Source organism: Neoarius graeffei, chromosome 19, assembly GCF_027579695.1.
Source record: "Neoarius graeffei isolate fNeoGra1 chromosome 19, fNeoGra1.pri, whole genome shotgun sequence".
NCBI lineage: Eukaryota > Metazoa > Chordata > Actinopteri > Siluriformes > Ariidae > Neoarius > Neoarius graeffei.
The window spans coordinates 2,314,432-2,332,611 of NC_083587.1; the positions used below are offsets into that span (position 1 = coordinate 2,314,432).

The window sequence follows — 18,180 nt, forward strand, 5'->3', positions numbered from 1 at the left end:
ACCCTCAAGAATATAATTAAAAAATTCGTAAGTGAGGACGCATGTAATTGGGATAAATGGCTCGAACCCTTGTTGTTTGCAGTGCGAGAGCTCCCCCAAGCCTCCACGGGGTTCTCCCCATTCGAGTTATTATATGGGCGTAAGCCACATGGCATTCTAGATGTGCTGCGGGAAAATTGGGAGGAGGGACCTTCACCAAGTAAAAATGAAATCCAATACGTTATTGACCTGCGCCAAAACTCCACACACTCACCCACCTAACCCAGGAGAATTTGCAGCAGGCCCAAGAATGACAAACCCACCTGTACGACAAGGCTACGCGCCTTAGAGAGTTCGCACTGGGAGATAAAGTACTCATACTGTTGCCCACATTGAGCTCCAAATTAGTCGCTAAGTGGCAAGGACCCTTTGAGGTCACACGGCGAGTCGGGGACGTTGACTATGAGGTGAGGCGAACGGACAGGGGTGGGGCACTATAGGTTTATCACCTCAATCTGCTCAAACTCTGGAATGAGGAGGTCCCTGTGGCGTTGGTGTCGGTGGTTCCGGAGAAGGCGGAGCTGGGGCCGGAGGTTCGAAAAGGAACATTGACATCACATACCTCTCCGGTCCCCTGTGGAGACCACCTCTCCCCGACCCAACTTGCGGAGGTTGCCCAGTTGCAGACCGAGTTTTTGGACGTGTTCTCGCCCCTGCCCGGCCGCACCAACCTCATTGAGCACCACATTGAGACGCCCCCGGGGGTGGTAGTGCATAGCCGCCCTTACAGGCTACTCAAACACAAAAAAAAGTGGTTCAGGAAGCACTTGAGACCATGCTCGAAATGGGCATCGTCGAGGAGTCCCACAGTGACTGGAGCAGCCCGGTGGTCTTGGTACCCAAGGCCGACGGGTCGGTCCGGTTCTGTGTAGACTATAGAAAAGTCAATGCAGTGTCTAAATTCGACGCGTACCCAATGCCTTGTATTGATGAGTTGCTCGATCAACTAGGCACGGCTCACTTTTATTCGACACTGGATTTAACAAAGGGTTATTGGCAGATCCCCTTGACTCCATTATCCCAAGAAAAAACGGCCTTTTCCACACCATTCGGCTTACACCAATTTGTCACACTTCCTTTTGGGCTGTTTGGGGCGCCCGCTATGTTTCAGCGGCTAATGGACAGGGTCCTCTGCCCCCACGCCACCTATGCAGCCGCCTACCTCGATGATATCATTATCTCTAGTAATGACTGGCCGAGGTACCTCCAACATCTGAGGGCCGTCCTTAGGTCACTGAGGTGAGCGGGTCTCACAGCCAACCCGAAGAAGTGTGCGATTGGGTGGGTGGAAGTACGGTATCTGGGCTTCCACTTGGGCAACAGGCAGGTGCGTCCCCAAATTAACAAGACAGCAGCAATTGCAGCCTGCCCGAGGCCCAAGACCAAAAAGGGGGTGAGACAGTTCCTGGGGCTGGCTGGCTATTATCGTAGGTTTATACCTAATTATTCGGACATCACCAGCCCGCTGACTGATCTGACTAAAAAGGGGGCATCAGATCCGGTCCAGTGGATGAAGCAATGCCAGCGGTCTTTTTCTGAGGTAAAGGCTGCACTGTGTGGGGGGGGGGGCACTTTTACACTCCCCTGACTTTTCTCTCCCCTTTATGTTACATACGGATGCGTTGGACAGAGGGCTGGGGGCTGTTTTGTCCCAGGAGGTGGAGGGGGAGGATCGCCCAGTCTTATACATCAGTAGGAAGCTGTCGGTGCGTGAGGGGCGCTACAGCACCATTGAAAAAGTGTGCTTGGCAATCAAGTGGGCGGTCCTTGCCCTCCGTTACTACCTGCTGGGACGCCCTTTCACCCTCTGTTTGGACCACGCGCCCCTCCAGTGGCTCCACCGCATGAAGGATGCCAACGCGCAGATCACCCATTGGTATCTGGCACTCCAACCCTTTAACTTCAAGGTGATCCACAGGCCGGGGGCACAGATGGTCGTGGCGGACTTCCTCTCCTGTCAAGGGGGGGGGGAGTCGGCTGCAGGCCGGACGGCCGCCCGGCCTGATTTGGGCGGTGGGGGTATGTGGCAGCGGGGGTGTGGTCAAGCATCGGTCTGTGACCGGAGGGCGGATTCAGGGAAGGTAAGTGGCAGAATCACTGCACCTGATGTGAATTAATGTGTTTGTGTGTCTTCCCCAGTGACCACGCCCTATTTAAGGAGGGAGAGTGAGAGCAGAGGGAGCTCTTCCCCGCACCAGACGCCAGTTGTGTGTGTGTCTGTCTGTCTGTGTGCAATTTGCTGAGTGTCCACTGAAAAGTGAAAAATAAACACGGTTTACCAACCTGAGCTCTGTCCTGCCGTCTTCTGTGCTCCGCCCCTACATACAAACTGCTACAAAGCGCTAAACAAATAAACTTGATTTGACTTGACCTGAAAGTCCCTGTATTTGACTGTGCAAAAATCCCAACACCATTCTGTTAATATATATAGATGTAAATATCAAGAAATAAAAGCTGAAATTCTGACCTATCACATAGAGAAGGCAAGCCAAAAAGCCTTTAATTGTCATATGTAATTCTTAAGCACACAGTGGAATTTAAACTCTGCATTTAACGCATCTGGAGCAGTGAACACAGACCCGCACACACAAGTGAGCAATGAGCACACCCACATAACCAGAGCAGTGGGCAGATATGCTACAGCACCCCAGGGAGCAGTTGTGCCATTATCATTTCTTTCTTTTGTGGGCACCCACATGTCGGCCAAGGCTGGTTCGGGTCCATTACTGCAGAATGCAAACACCATTTATTTACAATCCTTTTAAATTAAGCAATATTTAGTGACTTTTAAAAAAATATATAAAAATAAAGCTTAGATTTGTAAGGGAAAAAGGAGAATTATGGATTTGAAAGACCGACAGTAAAACACATGATAGTCTAACCTGTCATGATATCCAGCTTCATTTAGTTGGACAAACATGAATTTCTTTCATGTCGGCTCTAAAAAATTGAAAAACATGCTCGCCAACAATCCTGTTTGATATGTTTAGAGTGACCACAAACCCTCTTTTTCATGTAGTTTCATTATTGCTAAGCATTATTGCAGTGTTAAAACACCTACTTTCATTTCATTCCTATTTTCATTGATGTAGTCGAGAACACAACGTAAGTAGCAGCTAAACAGTAAACAGCTTGTGTCCTATCTAGTTATTATGGGATATCTGTGACTGGACCTGAAAAACTAAACCAAATTAAAAACTCAACTAAAATTAGTCAATTCCTCAAAATAAAGCTAAACCTACCTATGCACTTGTAAAATGAATGAAGAACTAAACTGAAAAAAAAAAAACTGGACAACTAAAAAAAACTGATGAAAATTTCAAAACTATAAAAATTCTGGTGAGGACGCTGTGTAAAATATAAATAAAAATAGAATGTGTTGGTTTCTAAATCATGGAAACCCTCTCTTTCATTGAAAACAGTACAAAGAAAACATATCAAATGTTGAAACTGAGAAATGTTATTGTTGTTTGAAAAAGATATGCTAATTTTGAATTTGATGCCAGGAACACATTTCAAAAAGTTGGGACAGGGGCATTTTACCACTGAGCTGCATCACCTCTTGTTTTAACAAAACTCTGTAAATGTTTGGGAACTGAGGAGACCAAGTGCTGTAGTTTTGAAAGAGAAATGTTGTCCCATTCATGCCTGATTATAGGATTTCAGTTGCTCAAGCGTTTGGAGTCTCCTTTATTGTATTTTGCATTTCATAATGCACCAACTGTTTCCAATGGTAACATTTTCCAAGTGACCTGATGGACAAAATTCTGGTAACATTTTCAAAGTGAGCTGATGGACAAAATTCTTCACGTTCTAAAAGAAAATACATATCCTATGGTTCAATATAGCTCATCTTAGAGCCTGCACAGCTCAGTAGATAGGACCAAGGTTCAACATTCTTTGAGTTACATTTAGCATTTTCTGAAGCTAAAGCATCCTTCAAAAAGGCCACCAAAACCTGTTTTCTGAAAGCTATCTCTGATAAAGCTCAGCTCACAGTCTGACTATGGGCTGTGACCAGCAACCAAAATCAAATCAGGTTGCAATATCTTGAAAGCATTTAGCTGCAAATTTGCACTTAATAAGTAAAACTGCCTTGGGATGAGCAGAGAAAATGCAATCATGATGAAATACTTAACGATTTCATGAGCAGATGACCATTTGCAGATGGATCTTTGACTTTCTGACAGGCAGACCCCAGGTGGTGATAATCAGTAGCCACACTTACTCCTCGCTTACTGTATCCTGAACACAGGTGTGCCACTGGGCTGTGTGATTAGTCCCCTCGTTCACTGATTGTTCGCCCACGACTGCACTGCTAAATACAGTGCCAACATCATCATCAAAATTGCTGACGACACAACCATCTCGGGCCTCCTTACGGACAACGATAAGAGTATAGATAGATAGATAGATAGATAGATAGATAGATAGATAGATAGATAGATAGATAGATACTCTCAACGTTCATTAACACACTGAACTCAGGGACTGCACATTTCACTTTACCTTGCTCATTTGCACTATTCCGCACTACCTCACCTTAACAGCTATTAGTTTGTTTATTCTGCTTATCTCATGTTTACCTGATATACCTCAAGTGCCCTTGAATGTTTATTTGCTTCAATATGTATGTGTGTGTGTGTGTATATATGAGTGTTTTGTCTATGTCTAGTTCTTACCTAGAGTGTTTATACTGTTTGTGTTGTTTATTTCAATTATTCTATTTTATATTTATTGTATTGCCTGTTTGCACCATGGGTCAGAGAGGACTGTAATTTCATCTGTGCTGTATGTCAAGCATTTATAGCATATTTGACAATAAAGTTGACTTGACTTGACTTGAGACGGCATGCAGAGAGGAAGTGAAGGCGTTAGCCAGCTCGTGCCAGAACAACAACCTCTCTCTCAATGTCAGGAAAACTAAGGAGATGATAGTGGACTACAGGAGACAGCAAGAGAGGACACACTAGGCCATCTACATCAACGAAGATGAGGTCGAAAGGGTCAGCAACTTTAAGTTCCACACTGTGGTCAGGAAAGCTCGCCAGCGGCTGTGCTTCCTGAGGAGGCTGAAGAAGTTTGGCATGAAGCCAAACATCATTTCAAACTAATACAGGTCCACAATCGACATATCACAAGACTCTGTTTATATCAGAACATATCAAAAGACTCTGTTTATATCACAAGACTCCATTTACATATCACCAACATATCTCAAGACTCTGTTTACATATCACCAAAACATTTACATATTTACTGTTTCCACATTTACCAACACATATCAAAACTTTGTTTACATGGTCAGTACTTAATTTGTCTTCAACAAAGTGCAATTACTGGTAGCCGCACATGTCAAAATTTCCCAATGTGCAATACAGGTGCTTGTGCTACACCCCCTCCCCACACTACCCCCTGAGACAATGCATGCGTACATCTCAGTTATTTCTATTTTCACTTGAATTTAACTTCTGTTTTTTTTCATCTTTATGACTTTGACGCTATGGTGGTGTAGTGGTTAGTGCTGCTGTCTCACAGTAAGAAGGTCTGGGTTCGAGCCCTGTGGCCGGCGAGTGCCTTTCTGTGTGGAGTTTGCATGTTGTCCGTGTGGGTTTTCTCTGGGTGCTCTGATTTCCCCCACAGTCCAAAGACATGCAGGTTAGGTTAACTGGTGACTCTAAATTGACTGTAGGTGTGAATGGGTGTCATGACCTGACGACTTGTCCAGGATGTACCCTGCCTTTTGCCTGTAGTCAGCTGGGATAGGCTCCAGCTTGCCTGTGACTCTGTAGAACAGGATAAAGCAGCTAGAGATAATGAGATGAGACTTTGAAACTTTTTTTTTAACTGATATTCTGTTAAACTCCTGTCAGGCTCCAATGCTGAGAGACTTGTTTCTGGTTCTTATCTCGGTCACTGCATTTCATTGCAAGTTGGCCATGTGTTAACAGAAAATGAGTAATGAAATTGAACTGAACTGAACTAAAAAGCTGACTGTTCTCACAACACCAGGCCAAAAGTGGGCCTGGATGGCCCAATCCATGTCCAGCCACTGAGTTTGTGGCAACCTGATCACACACTCTGCCTTGGGCAGGGGAGTGCTGTGATAGTATAGTGGTTAATATTCTGTATTGTGACTATAGTAACCCTTGTTTGAATCTGGGTTATGGTGTTGCATTTTCCATCTTACTATTGAACATTGACTAAATGGAAAATCATACGTAGTTTGGATCTCACTTACCATTACTCCGCTTGGGCCAGTGGCGCAATGGATAATCAGTTTGATAACAAATTAGAAGATTTTCTGTTAGATGCTTGGCTGACCACAAAATGCTTCAACCAGCAGTTGATTTTCTGGTAGGGGAACACAGATAACTCCGATTTAGGAGAACTGTAATCAGGGAAGTGACTGAATTCCTGTCCCAACAGAATGGTGTTTTTTGTGTTTTAAAACAGTGTGTATCTGTTCATCTTTGTCATGTCCATCAGTCTCAAGGCGCACATACTCCCGTGAGTTTCTGCTCGACATCCGCAGAACTATATTCACGGATATAAATCCAGCGGGCGTGGAAGTGTTATGCGACTACAGTTTGCTCCAGAGGCCTGCTCAATCACCGACCCCCACTCCTGCATCCAGCCCACAGTGGAAGCGCCACAGGCGGAACATGCGGAAGCAGAAAAGGGGCAAGCGAGGTGGTATCCGGGCTAGGCTAGCGGCTAGCCCTCACTGGCCAGCTATCCCTACCATCATTCTGGCCAACGTACACTCGCTGGACAACAAGTTGGATTATGTCCACCTACTCCGCTCATCTTTTAAGTCTGTGAGTGAATGTTGTTTCCTCGTGTTTGTGGAAACATGGCTTAACAACAGCGTCCTGGACTGTGCAATTCAGCTAGCCCGGCTAACATGCTACTGGTCAGACAGAGCACTAGTCAAGGGGGGGAAGACTCGCAGCAGAGGACTCTGTGTTTACATCAGTGATGCCTGGTGCCGCGATGCTGTTGTGGTCTGCAAACACTGCTCACCACTGGTGGAGTTTATAATTATTAAGTGCCGGCCATTCTACCTGCCGAGGGAATTTACAGCCATATTGCTGGTAGCATTATACATCCTTACTGGCTCCAATAACAACAGGAGTGAAGCACTGAATGAACTATCAGCACATCAGTGAGCAGCAGACAGCCCACCCAGATGCTTTCCTCATCCTGACTGGGGATTTCAATCATGCAAACCCCAAGAGTGTGTTTCCAAAACTCTATGGACATATCAACTTTCCCACATGTGGAAACAATACTCTGGACAATGTTTACACCATGCATAAAGATGCATACAAAGCCCTACTCCTCCCCCATGTTGGGGCCTCAGATCACTCCACTGTTATGCTAATGCCAGCATGTATGCCGCAGGTTAAAGTCACCAAACCAGCTACAAAGCAGATACGTGTGTGGCCAGAGGGGTCCTCAGAGGCAGTCCAGGACTGTTTTTCCACCACTGACTGGAGCATGTTCAGACAGGCGGCCACCTACAACAACATCACAGATCTCCAGGAGTACATGGAGACCGTCACTGCCTACATGAGGAAGTGCATGGACAACGTTACGGTCACCAGAACCATCTCCATTCAGGCCAATCAGAAGCCATGGCTGACAGGGGAAGTCCACAGGCTCCTGTGGGCTCGGAACGGTGCCTTCAGAGCTGGGCACAAGGTGGGCCTAAGGACAGCTAGGGCCAACTTGTCACAAGGCATCAGGGTGGCCAAGAGACAGTGTTCCAGGTACATTGTTGACTATTTCAACAACAGCAGAGACACCAGGAACCTGTGGTGGGGGATTCAGACCATCACAGACTACAAGCCCTCACCGCAGACCTGTGACAACTCCATGTCTCTGCTGAATCAGTTGAATGACTTCTTCACTTGCTTTGAGGCAGACAACAGCACCATGGCACAGAAGACCCCACCACCTCCCAGCAACCAGGTGTTGATGCTGTCCCCAGACAGCGTGAGGAGAGCTCTCAGGATGACAAATGCACTAAAAGCCCCGGGTCCTGATAACATTCCTGGTCGTGTCCTGAGAGACTGTGCTGAGGAGCTCACAGATGTCTTTACAGACATCTTCAACATCTCGTTGAGCCAGGCTGTTGTCCCCACGTGCCTCAAAGCCACCACCATCATCCTGGTCCCGAAGAAGCCATCTCCCTCCTGCTTCAATGATTACCACCCTGTCGCACTCACTTCCATCCTCATGAAGTGCTTTGAGCAGCTAGTCATGTGGCATATCAAGTCTGCCATCCCCCCCGCCCTGGACCCTTTCCAGTTTGCATATCAGTCCAACCGTTTGACTGATGACACCATCTCCACTGCCCTCCACTCAGCCCTCACCCACCTGGAGACAAAAGACTCGTATGTCAGAATGCTGTTCATAGACTTTAGCTCAGCATTCAACACAATCATTCCTCAGCGGCTCATTCATAAACTGGACCAGCTGGGACTCAACACCTCCCTGTGCAACTGGCTGCTGGACTTCCTGACAAGGAGACCACAGGCTGTATGGGTTGGCAGCAACTCCTCCAGCACCATCACATTGAACACGGGGGCCCCCCAAGGATGTGTGCTAAGCCCCCTCCTCTTCACTCTGCTGACCCACAATTGCACACCAACATCCAACTCTAATCTCTTCATTAAGTTTGCGGATGACATGACTGTGGTGGGTCTCATCAACAATGGTGATGAGACAATCTACAGGAGTGAGGTGAGCCACTTGGCCATGTGGTGCAAGGACAACAATCTCTGCCTGAACATGGCGAAGATGAAGGAGATTGTTGTGTACTTCAGGAGAGCGCACACCCAGCATGCTCCACTATCTATCGATGGTGCTGCAGTGGAGAGGGTGAGCAGCACCAAGTTTCTGGGTGTGCACATCTCTGAAGACCTGTCCTGGAGCAACAACTCCGCATCACTGGCCAAAAAAGCCCAACAGCATCTATACTTCCTCCGCAAACTGAGGAGAGCAAGAGCCCTGGCCCCCATCATGCACACATTCTACAGAGGCACCATCGAGAACATACTGACCAGCTGCATCACCGTGTGGTACTGCACCGTGTGGGGCACGATGGTTGGTGCATGTGACCTCAGATCAGACGCTTCTCGCGTTGCTGCTTGGTTCTCTCTTACCCCATACAGCACTTTGTACAAGACTCGTTGTTCACACTGACAAAGCTCGAAGCTTCTGCTCAGAGTCTGACCATGGGCTGTGACCAGGAACCCTTTGAGAGAGGGAAAATTTTCTTACAGATAACATCTCCACTCAGTTCTGTATCACTCTTACAGTGGTGCTTGGAACTTTGTGAACCCTTTAGAAATTTCTATATTTCTGCATAAATATGACCTAAAACATCATCAGATATTCACACAAGTCCTAAAAGTAGATAAAGAGAACCCAGTTAAACAAATGAGACAAAAATATTATACTTGGTCATTTATTTATTGAGGAAAATGATCCAATATTACATATCTGTCAGTGGCAAAAGTATGCCAACCTTTGCTTTCAGTATCTGGTGTGACCCCTTGTGCAGCAATAACTGCAACTAAATGTTTCTGGTAACTGTTGATCAGTCCTGCACAATGGCTTGGAGGAATTTTAGCCCATTCCTCCATACAGAACAGCTTCAACTCTGGGAAGTTGGTGGGTTTCCTCACATGAACTGCTCGCTTCAGGTCCTTCCACAACATTTCTATTGGATTAAGGTCAGGACTTTGACTTGGCCATTCCAAAACATTAACTTTATTCATTAACCATTCTTTGGTAGAATTACTTGTGTGCTTAGCAGGGTCGGACTGGGAACAAATTTCAGCCCTGGCATTTTTCCTCTGGACCAGCCCACTATTGGCCCGACAAAACCACCCCCAAACACGCACTCACACATCCACCCACCCGTCCACACCGAACCCCCAATGAACAAATACCAGACACCTAAACACCATGAAAACACACTTTCACTGTCATTTCAATTTCACCTTGAACATATTACAAAACAGAAGCACAAGCACACAAGCTTTTGTGTCTCCAAAATGTGTGTGTGTGGGATTAAAATTAACGTCGTCCCGTCGACGTGATAAATTCTCATCGGGAGAATTTATGTGTGTGTGTGTGTTTACCTTACCTTACAGGAGACAGTCTCGGGGATGGCCATGCACATGTTAGGTGATGAGAAGGCGTCTCATTAGGCTACTCTTTTCTGCCACCATGTCAACAATTGTGTCTGTGTCCAAGGACATCAAAATGTCTTTTTCACTTGACATGAGCATGAATGCCTCCAGGTGCTCCTGGGCTGTAGTGCTCCGTAACCGGTTTTTAATGAATTTCAGTGTGGAGAAGCTGCGTTCACATGCCACAAATAAAGACAGTTCATTTTGGTTAGGGCGGCTCACTGGCCACGGAATCCTCCGAGTCCGAGTCTGACCCAACATACACATCACTTGGCTTTGAGCCTGTACTGACCTTTCCAGTAACGTTGTCCTCATTTTCGCCCGTTGAACTTGTAGTAGGGACGTCGGGAACACTAGCAGCAATGCTAGTAGTAGCACTACTGGCCACAGCAAACAAATTATCTATTTTAAAACACTTGGAAGCGTCAGCTTGAAGAGCTTTCTGCTTTTTGTCGCGAATCTTCTCCGCTCCCCCTTTTCTCTTTTTGCCACCTCTTTCCATTATTTATTCAGTGAATATATGCACAACACACATCCGTGTTCCCATGAACCTGTGCAACTCATAACATCAAACGGTAGACGACAGCCGTTAGATTCCTACCCCATCATGCACCGCTACACATTTTTGCAAAATCTCTGAACAGAAATCCACCAAATACAAAAAGAACAAAGTTTTTAGTTTAGTTTGTTGTAAGGATTTTACAGTTAAATGAAGAAAAATAAAATTACGCCACATGCCCACCATGACAAAGATGTGTATCAAAAGTAAGGGGTATATAAACTGCACGCTCCCCCCATAGATCATGATGTGCTTAGTCGAAAACATAATAGCAGATTTTCTATTGCTTAGTAGTCACTTGTAATTGCTATGTAGAGAACAGGGCTGGTGTTAACTTGTGAGGGCCGGCCCAAAGCACGTCTGAGGTACAGCGGCCCACCGGGATAATGCCCAAAATCACAGATTACCAGTCCGAGCCTGGTGCTTAGGGTCGTTGTCTTGCTGCATGACCCACCTTCTCTTGAGATTTAGTTCATGGACAGATGTCCTGACATTTTCCTTTAGAAATTGCAGGCATAATTCAGAATTCATTGTTCCATCAATGATGGCAAGCCGTGCTGGCCCAGATGCAGCAAAACAGGCCCAAACCATGATACTACCACCACCATGTTTCACAGATGCAATAAGGTTATTAGGCTGGAATGCAGTTTTCCTTTCTCCAAACATAACATTTCTCATTTAAACCAAAAAGTTCTATTTTGGTCTCATCCGTCCACACAACATTTTTCCAATAGCCTTCTGGCTTGTCCATGTGATCTTTAGCAAATTGCAGATGAGCAGCAATGTTCTTTTTGGAGATCAGTGGCTTTCTCCTTGCAACCCTGCCATGCACACCATTGTTGTTCAGTGGTCCCCTGATGGTGGACTCATGAACATTAGCCAATGTGAGAGAGGCCTTCAGTTGCTTAGAAGTTACCCTGGGGTCCTTTGTGACCTCACCGACTATTACACACCTTGCTCTTGGAATGATCATTGTTGGTCGACCACTCCTGGGGAGAGTAACAATGGTCTTGAATTTCCTCTATTTGTACACAGTCTGTCTGACTGTTGATTGATGGAGTCCAAACTATTTATAGATGGTTTTGTAATCTTTTCCAGCCTGACTAAATAAAAAAAAAATTACAGCTACTTTTCTGGAAAATGCCTGAGTTCTCACCAATGGCCTAAGCACTTCAAAGGTGGCCTTTACACGTCAAGGCTGTCCCATATGGTCTAGTGGTCAGGATTCCTGGTTTTCACCCAGGTGACCTGGGTTTGACTCCTGGTATGGGAATGTGTCTTTGTTGTGCCACTGTAGTTGCAAGTCACATGACCTTGAGTGAAATCTTCATTCTATAAGCTCTTGCTTTCATGAGTCCATTTGGTGTCATGATGGGACAAGAAGTCTGAAAACAGTGTAGAAGATTCCAGGATTCACTCCTGGCTTACTCAGCTTAGCTCTCTTACTCCATGTAAGGTCCTGGGCCCGGCTGATTGTTAACTCCAACAAAGCACAAAGGCTGTACTCTGAATCTGACCACAGAAGCCAGTGTTCAGCGTGACAGCTATTTTTTAACACCGTGAGCTCAAACCTGTACAGAGGGAAAGGGTAAGCATCCGGGTTTTCACTACACCAGGCCAAATGGGTACCAGTGCATCCAGCTGTTCTTCCAACATCTGATGTAGGGGCGGCTGCCATGCCCGTAACCCTAGTAACCCTTTCACAGTACAGTTTGAACACATCAATCTCTGTACTCGACGCCATGTTTTATCTCCGCCCATTCTTCTGACTCCCTGTAACGGTATTGGACAGAGACGAGACCAGATACCAAATACAGTGATGTCACGACTGCTTTAAACCAGTGGCAGCACTGAAATTCTGTCTCTCTGGTGGTGGATTCCCTCTCTGGTGGTGGATTCCACATGTGAAAGAGAGAAGCCGTGCATTGGTGCTACAGAAGGACAGAGAACGAAGAACCAGCTATTGTTACCAGACTTTAGCCAAAGTTAACCATAACTAGATAGGACACAAGCTGTTTACTGTTTAGCTGCTACTTACATTGTGTTCTTGACTACATCAATGAAAATAGGAATGAAATGAAAGTAGGTGTTTTAACACTGCAATAATGCTTCACAAAAATGAAACTCCATGAAAAAGAGGGTTTGTGATCACTCTAAACGTATCAAACAGGATTGTTGGCGAGCATGTTTTTCAATTTTTTAGAGCCGACATGAAAGAAATCCATGTTTGTCCAACTAAATGAAGCTGGATATCATCACAGGACAGACTCTCATGTGTTTTACTGTTGGTCTTTCAAATCCATAATTCTCCTTTTTCCTTACAAATCTAAGCTTTATTTAAATATTTTTTTAAATGTCACTAAATGTTGCTTAATTTAAAAGGATTGTAAATAAATGGTGTTTGCATTCCGCAGTAATGGGCCCGAACCAGCTTTGGCCAACATGTGGTTGCCCTCGAAAGAAAGAAATGATAACGGCATAATTTATTCAAAGATTCCACATATGACACTTAGATGTAGAAAAAGTTTGAGATACAGTGGTGCTTGAAAGTTTGTGAACCCTTTAGAATTTTCTATATTTCTGCATAAATATGGCCTAAAACATCATCAGATTTTCACGCAAGTCCTAAAAGTAGATAAAGGGAACCCAGTTAAACCAATGAGACAAAAATATTATACTTGGTCATTTATTTATTGAGGAAAATGATCCAATATTACATATCTGTGAGTGGCAAAAGTATGTGAACCTTTGCTTTCAGTATCTGGTGTGATCCCCTTGTGCAGCAATAACTGCAACTAAATGTTTGCGGTAACTGTTGATCAGTCCTGCACATCGGCTTGGAGGAATTTTAGCCCGTTCCTCCATACAGAACAGCTTCAACTCTGGGATGTTGGTGGGTTTCCTCACATGAACTGCATGCATGCATGTTTTAATTATTGTATAATTTGTGATTTTAATAAATATGATTGTGAACATATCTCTGGCCTAGGAGTGTCTCCCGAACCTGTGTCCTGTTTTTGTAATATATTGGTGTGATATTGAGGTTCCTAGGGGCTTTCTCCCACCCTAGGTGTCGTAGTTGGTGAATACCAAATTTCTAAATTTACGTGCCACTGTTACATCTGGCGTAGTCAGCAGGACAGACACTCTTTAAGGCAGAGATATAAGTTCTATTTTTTTGATAGAGGTACAAGTGTTATTCTTGGTGTTGCTGTAATTTTTTTTTCTTTTATAGATGGAGATTGTGGATCGGCACAGTTGGACTTTTTGAGTGACAATGGAACAGCAGCTTCCCATTAGATTGGGGTAACTACTTTGAAGTAGGGTGTCTGAATTGTTTTTGTGTTAGCCGCATTGCTAGGATGGAAGATGAATTACAACAGCTGCAAGATTAGGTTGCCCAATTGCACGCGGAAAATGAGTGCCTTCGTCAACAGCCTACCGCTGGTTCTGTACAGGTGCAGGGTCCCCCGTCGGGGTTTGTCCCAGCGCCTCAGGGTGCAGAACATGTAATAGTTATACCCAGAGACCGGAAGTGTGTGATGTTTAATGGTAGAACGGGAATTAAGATCGCTGAGTGGATTGAGGAGGTGCAGGCGTGTATGCGGGCTTGGCACCTGTCTTTAGTGGATCAGGCCTACTTCATCTTTGACCATCTAGAAGGTGAGGCAAAGGACGAGATTAAGTATCATCCAGCGGTTGAATACAGAGACCCCAAAAAGATTTTGGATATCTTGAGGGAGCTTTATGGCTGTAGTCAGTCTTATGTGACTTTACAGCAGGCCTTTTTCTCCCGGCAACAGCAGGAAGGGGAGACCCTGCAGGAATTTTCTTTAGCCCTTCTGGCATTAATGGACCAGGTAAAGAGACGGGCCCCTGATGGTGTGCCCAACTCTGAGGCCCTTCTCCATGACCAGTTTATCGCACACGTCTTAGACAGCAGTCTTTGTCGGGAACTGAAGCAGTTTGCCCGGCGGGAGCCTCAAGCTACACTGCTGGATATGCGTAGGGAGGCTATGAGGTGGGAACAGGAAGGATTTCCTGGGGGGCTAGGGCACGAAGCTTCTCTTTGCCAGCTGCATATGGTGTACAATATGGTATACAGAGTTGCCCCCCTTTGGCCTCTCCTACGGCTTTTCAGGGTAATGAGTTGGGGGAATTGAAAGAACTTTTGAAGCGGCAGCAGGAACAGCTGAACCAGCTTACTCAAACTGTGGCCTCTCTACAGCAGGCACCAGTTTACCCTCATCCGCCACGTTATGGGTCTGTAATATGTAGACGGTGTCAGCAGCCGGGTCACTTTGCACGAGACTGTGATGGGCAACGAGTTCCTTTTCGACCGCGAGCCAGCTCGAGTTCTGGGCAACCCTCCAATATGGGAGGGGCCTCCTCTTCTCAGCAGTCGGGAAACTGAAACCCACTGAGCTGCTGGGCCACAGCTCAGTTGGGGGACTTGCTGGCTCTTCACATAGGGCCCCTTCTATGCTCATGTCATCATGTCCAACTCTTGATGTCATTATAGGGGGCGTGATTGTCCTGTGCTTGGTGGACACGGGATCGATGGTGTCCACCATAACAGAAAGCTTCTTCTTAACCCAGTTTGAGCCATGGGGCCAGGAGCGGCTTCAGTCTTGCCATTGGATGCAGTTGAAGGCAGCCAATGGGCTGTTTATTCCGTATATAGGCTACTTGGAATTGGATTTTGTTCTGTGCAGCAAGGTTATACCCCGGTGCAGTGTCCTGATTGTGAAAGACCCCCAGGGAGGCCCTCCCAGCGTCCCGGGGGTCCTTGGTATGCATGTGATAAGCCGGTGTTATCAGGAACTGTTTGGGGCACATGGCCCTGCATTGTTTCTTTCTCCTTCTGTTTTTCAGGCCCCAGGTCCAGTCATTGAGGCTCTACAGCATTGTCATCTGGCTGCAGCTCAAGTTCCACACCCGCATTATGGAGCCACCCGTGTTAGGGGTCCACGGGTGGTGAGAATTGGCGGTGGCACTATGTGGTTTGTGGCGAGTACTTGCTCGGAGCAACTTTTAGGCCAGACCATACTGTTTGAGCCATCTGAGTCTGGGTTACCAGCTGGTTTGCTGGTCTCACCCTGTTTGGTCCAGGTAGATCAGGGCACTGCTTTTGTGCCTGTGGTGAATGTGGGAGTGACTGATGTGTTGCTTTATCCACGGGTCAGTTTGGGGTCCCTGACTAGTGTGGAGATAGTTAGTTTGCCAGCTGGGGTTTCAGAAGTCTACCCCATTTCAGCATCCATCTCTTCCCACGTAGCCACAGAGGAAGGTGAAGACAGAGTGGCCAGTGTGGATCTATCTGCCTTGTCAGAATCAGAGCAGGCCAAAGCAAGAAGCTTGTTGAGGTGTTACCATATGGTTTTCTCCAATCATGAGAGTGATTTGGGGTGCACCAATTTGATATCGCATGACATCCTGGATGAGGCTGGATGAGGCACCTGTTCGGCAACGACATCGCCGTATTCCACCTTCTGATTATGAAGCTGTGAAAGTTCATATAAACCAGCTCTTGGAATCACAGGTAATAAGGGAAAGTAGTAGTCCTTACACATCTCCCATCGTCTTGGCTAAAAAGAAAGATGGTAGTCTGCGTATGTGCGTAGATTACCGCTTGTTGAATAGCAAGACGCGGAAGGACTCGTTTCCCTTGCCGCAAATTGAAGAAAGCTTGGATGCCCTAGCTGGGGCTCAGTGGTTTTCTACACTTGACCTCACTAGTGGCTATAACCAGGTGCCGGTCTTGGAGCAGGATAAGCCCAAAACGGCCTTCTGTACTCCATTTGGTTTGTTTGAATGGAACAGGATGCCTTTTGGGCTTTGTAATGCTCCAAGTACCTTTCAATGTCTGATGCAACGGATGTTTGGAGACCAGCAGTGTCAGTCGCTTTTGTTGTATTTGGACGATATTGTCATCTTTTCCTCTTCCGCCCATCAGCACTTGCAGCGCCTGGAAACCGTCCTTAGCCGTCTCCATACCGAAGGCTTAAAGGCCAGGTTGGAGAAGTGTGCTTTCTTTCACCAACAGGTTAAGTACCTGGGGCACGTCATTTCTCGTGAAGGGGTTGCCACAGATCCATCTAAAATTGAAGCAGTCTCGACTTGGAAAAGACCTCGTTATGTTTCTGAGCTGCATTCTTTTTTGGGCTACGCAGGTTATTACCGCCGCTTTGTGGAGGGTTTTGCGAAGCTGGCGGGCCCGCTGCACAAGTTGGTGGCCGACCTAACCAATAGGAAGGTCAAACGGGGAACTGGGCAGGATTTGGGAACCGCATGGACAGGGCAGTGTGAGGAGAGCTTTGAAGCCCTGAAGGCCAAGCTGGTGTCAGCACCTGTCTTGGCCTATGCTGATTTTTCCCGTCCTTTCATTCTGGAGGTCGACGCCAGCCATAGTGGCCTTGGCGCTGTACTTTCCCAGGAATGGGAGGGGGTGGTCCGGCCGGTGGCTTATGCCAGCCGAGGTCTTAGGCCCACTGAGCGCAACTTGAGTAATTATAGCTCTATGAAATTGGAGTTTCTTGCGCTCAAGTGGACCATGACCGAAAAGTTTAGAGAATATCTTTTGGGCCAGCGATGCGTTGTATATATGGATAATAACCCCTTGAGCTATTTACATTCTGCTAAATTGGGGGCCACAGAGCACCGGTGGGCTGCACAGCTGGCAGCCTTTGACTTTGAAATCAAGTACCGGTCGGGCCGCAGCAATAAAAATGCAGATGCCCTGTCTAGGCAGTACATGTCTGGAGCCAGTTTGGGGGAGTATGTGCTTCCTGGGACGGTAGTCCCAGTAGATTTACAACAAGCCCCTGCAGTATCCCAAGCTGGCCCAGCCGTAAAGGTTCCATTTCTGTGTTTCCTCAACGGTTGGCTTTGGAGGTTCGGGCCCTTCAAGAAGCCGACCCAACATTGGGGACTGTGTTAACCTTTTGGCGGAGGGGATCTCCACCCACTGCAGCGGAGAGATTGGTAGCTTCCAAGCCAGTGTTGGGCTTTTTGCGTCAGTGGTCTCGCTTGGTTGAGAGGGAGGGAGTGTTATATCGTCTTGTCTTTAGATCAGATGGGAAGGAAGAATTGTTTCAGCTCCTTTTACCCTCTTCCCTTCAATCTGAAGTTTTACAGCAGCTTCACCAAGACCACGGCCACCAGGGAGTGGAGCGCACAGTTGAACTTGTGCGCCGCCGCTGTTTTTGGCCAGGGTTGCGCTCTGATGTCCAGCGGTGGTGTAGGGAATGTGGCTGGTGCCAGCTGGCAAGAGATTCGGGCCCTTCCTCGCATAGTTTTATGGTCCACCTCCTGGCATCTCGGCCCAATGAAATTGTGGCGATTGACTTCACCCAGTTGGAAGCGTCTAGAAAT

The 18,180-nt window shown here is 46.5% G+C and overlaps 1 non-coding gene across 1 annotated transcript; it reads left to right on the plus strand.

Moving 5' to 3' along the window:
* Positions 1 to 12,007: 12,007 nt before the first annotated feature.
* Positions 12,008 to 12,079, plus strand: trnae-uuc (transfer RNA glutamic acid (anticodon UUC)). The gene has a single exon. It is a non-coding gene; the product is annotated as a tRNA-Glu (tRNA).
* The last annotated feature ends 6,101 nt before the right edge of the window (positions 12,080 to 18,180 follow it).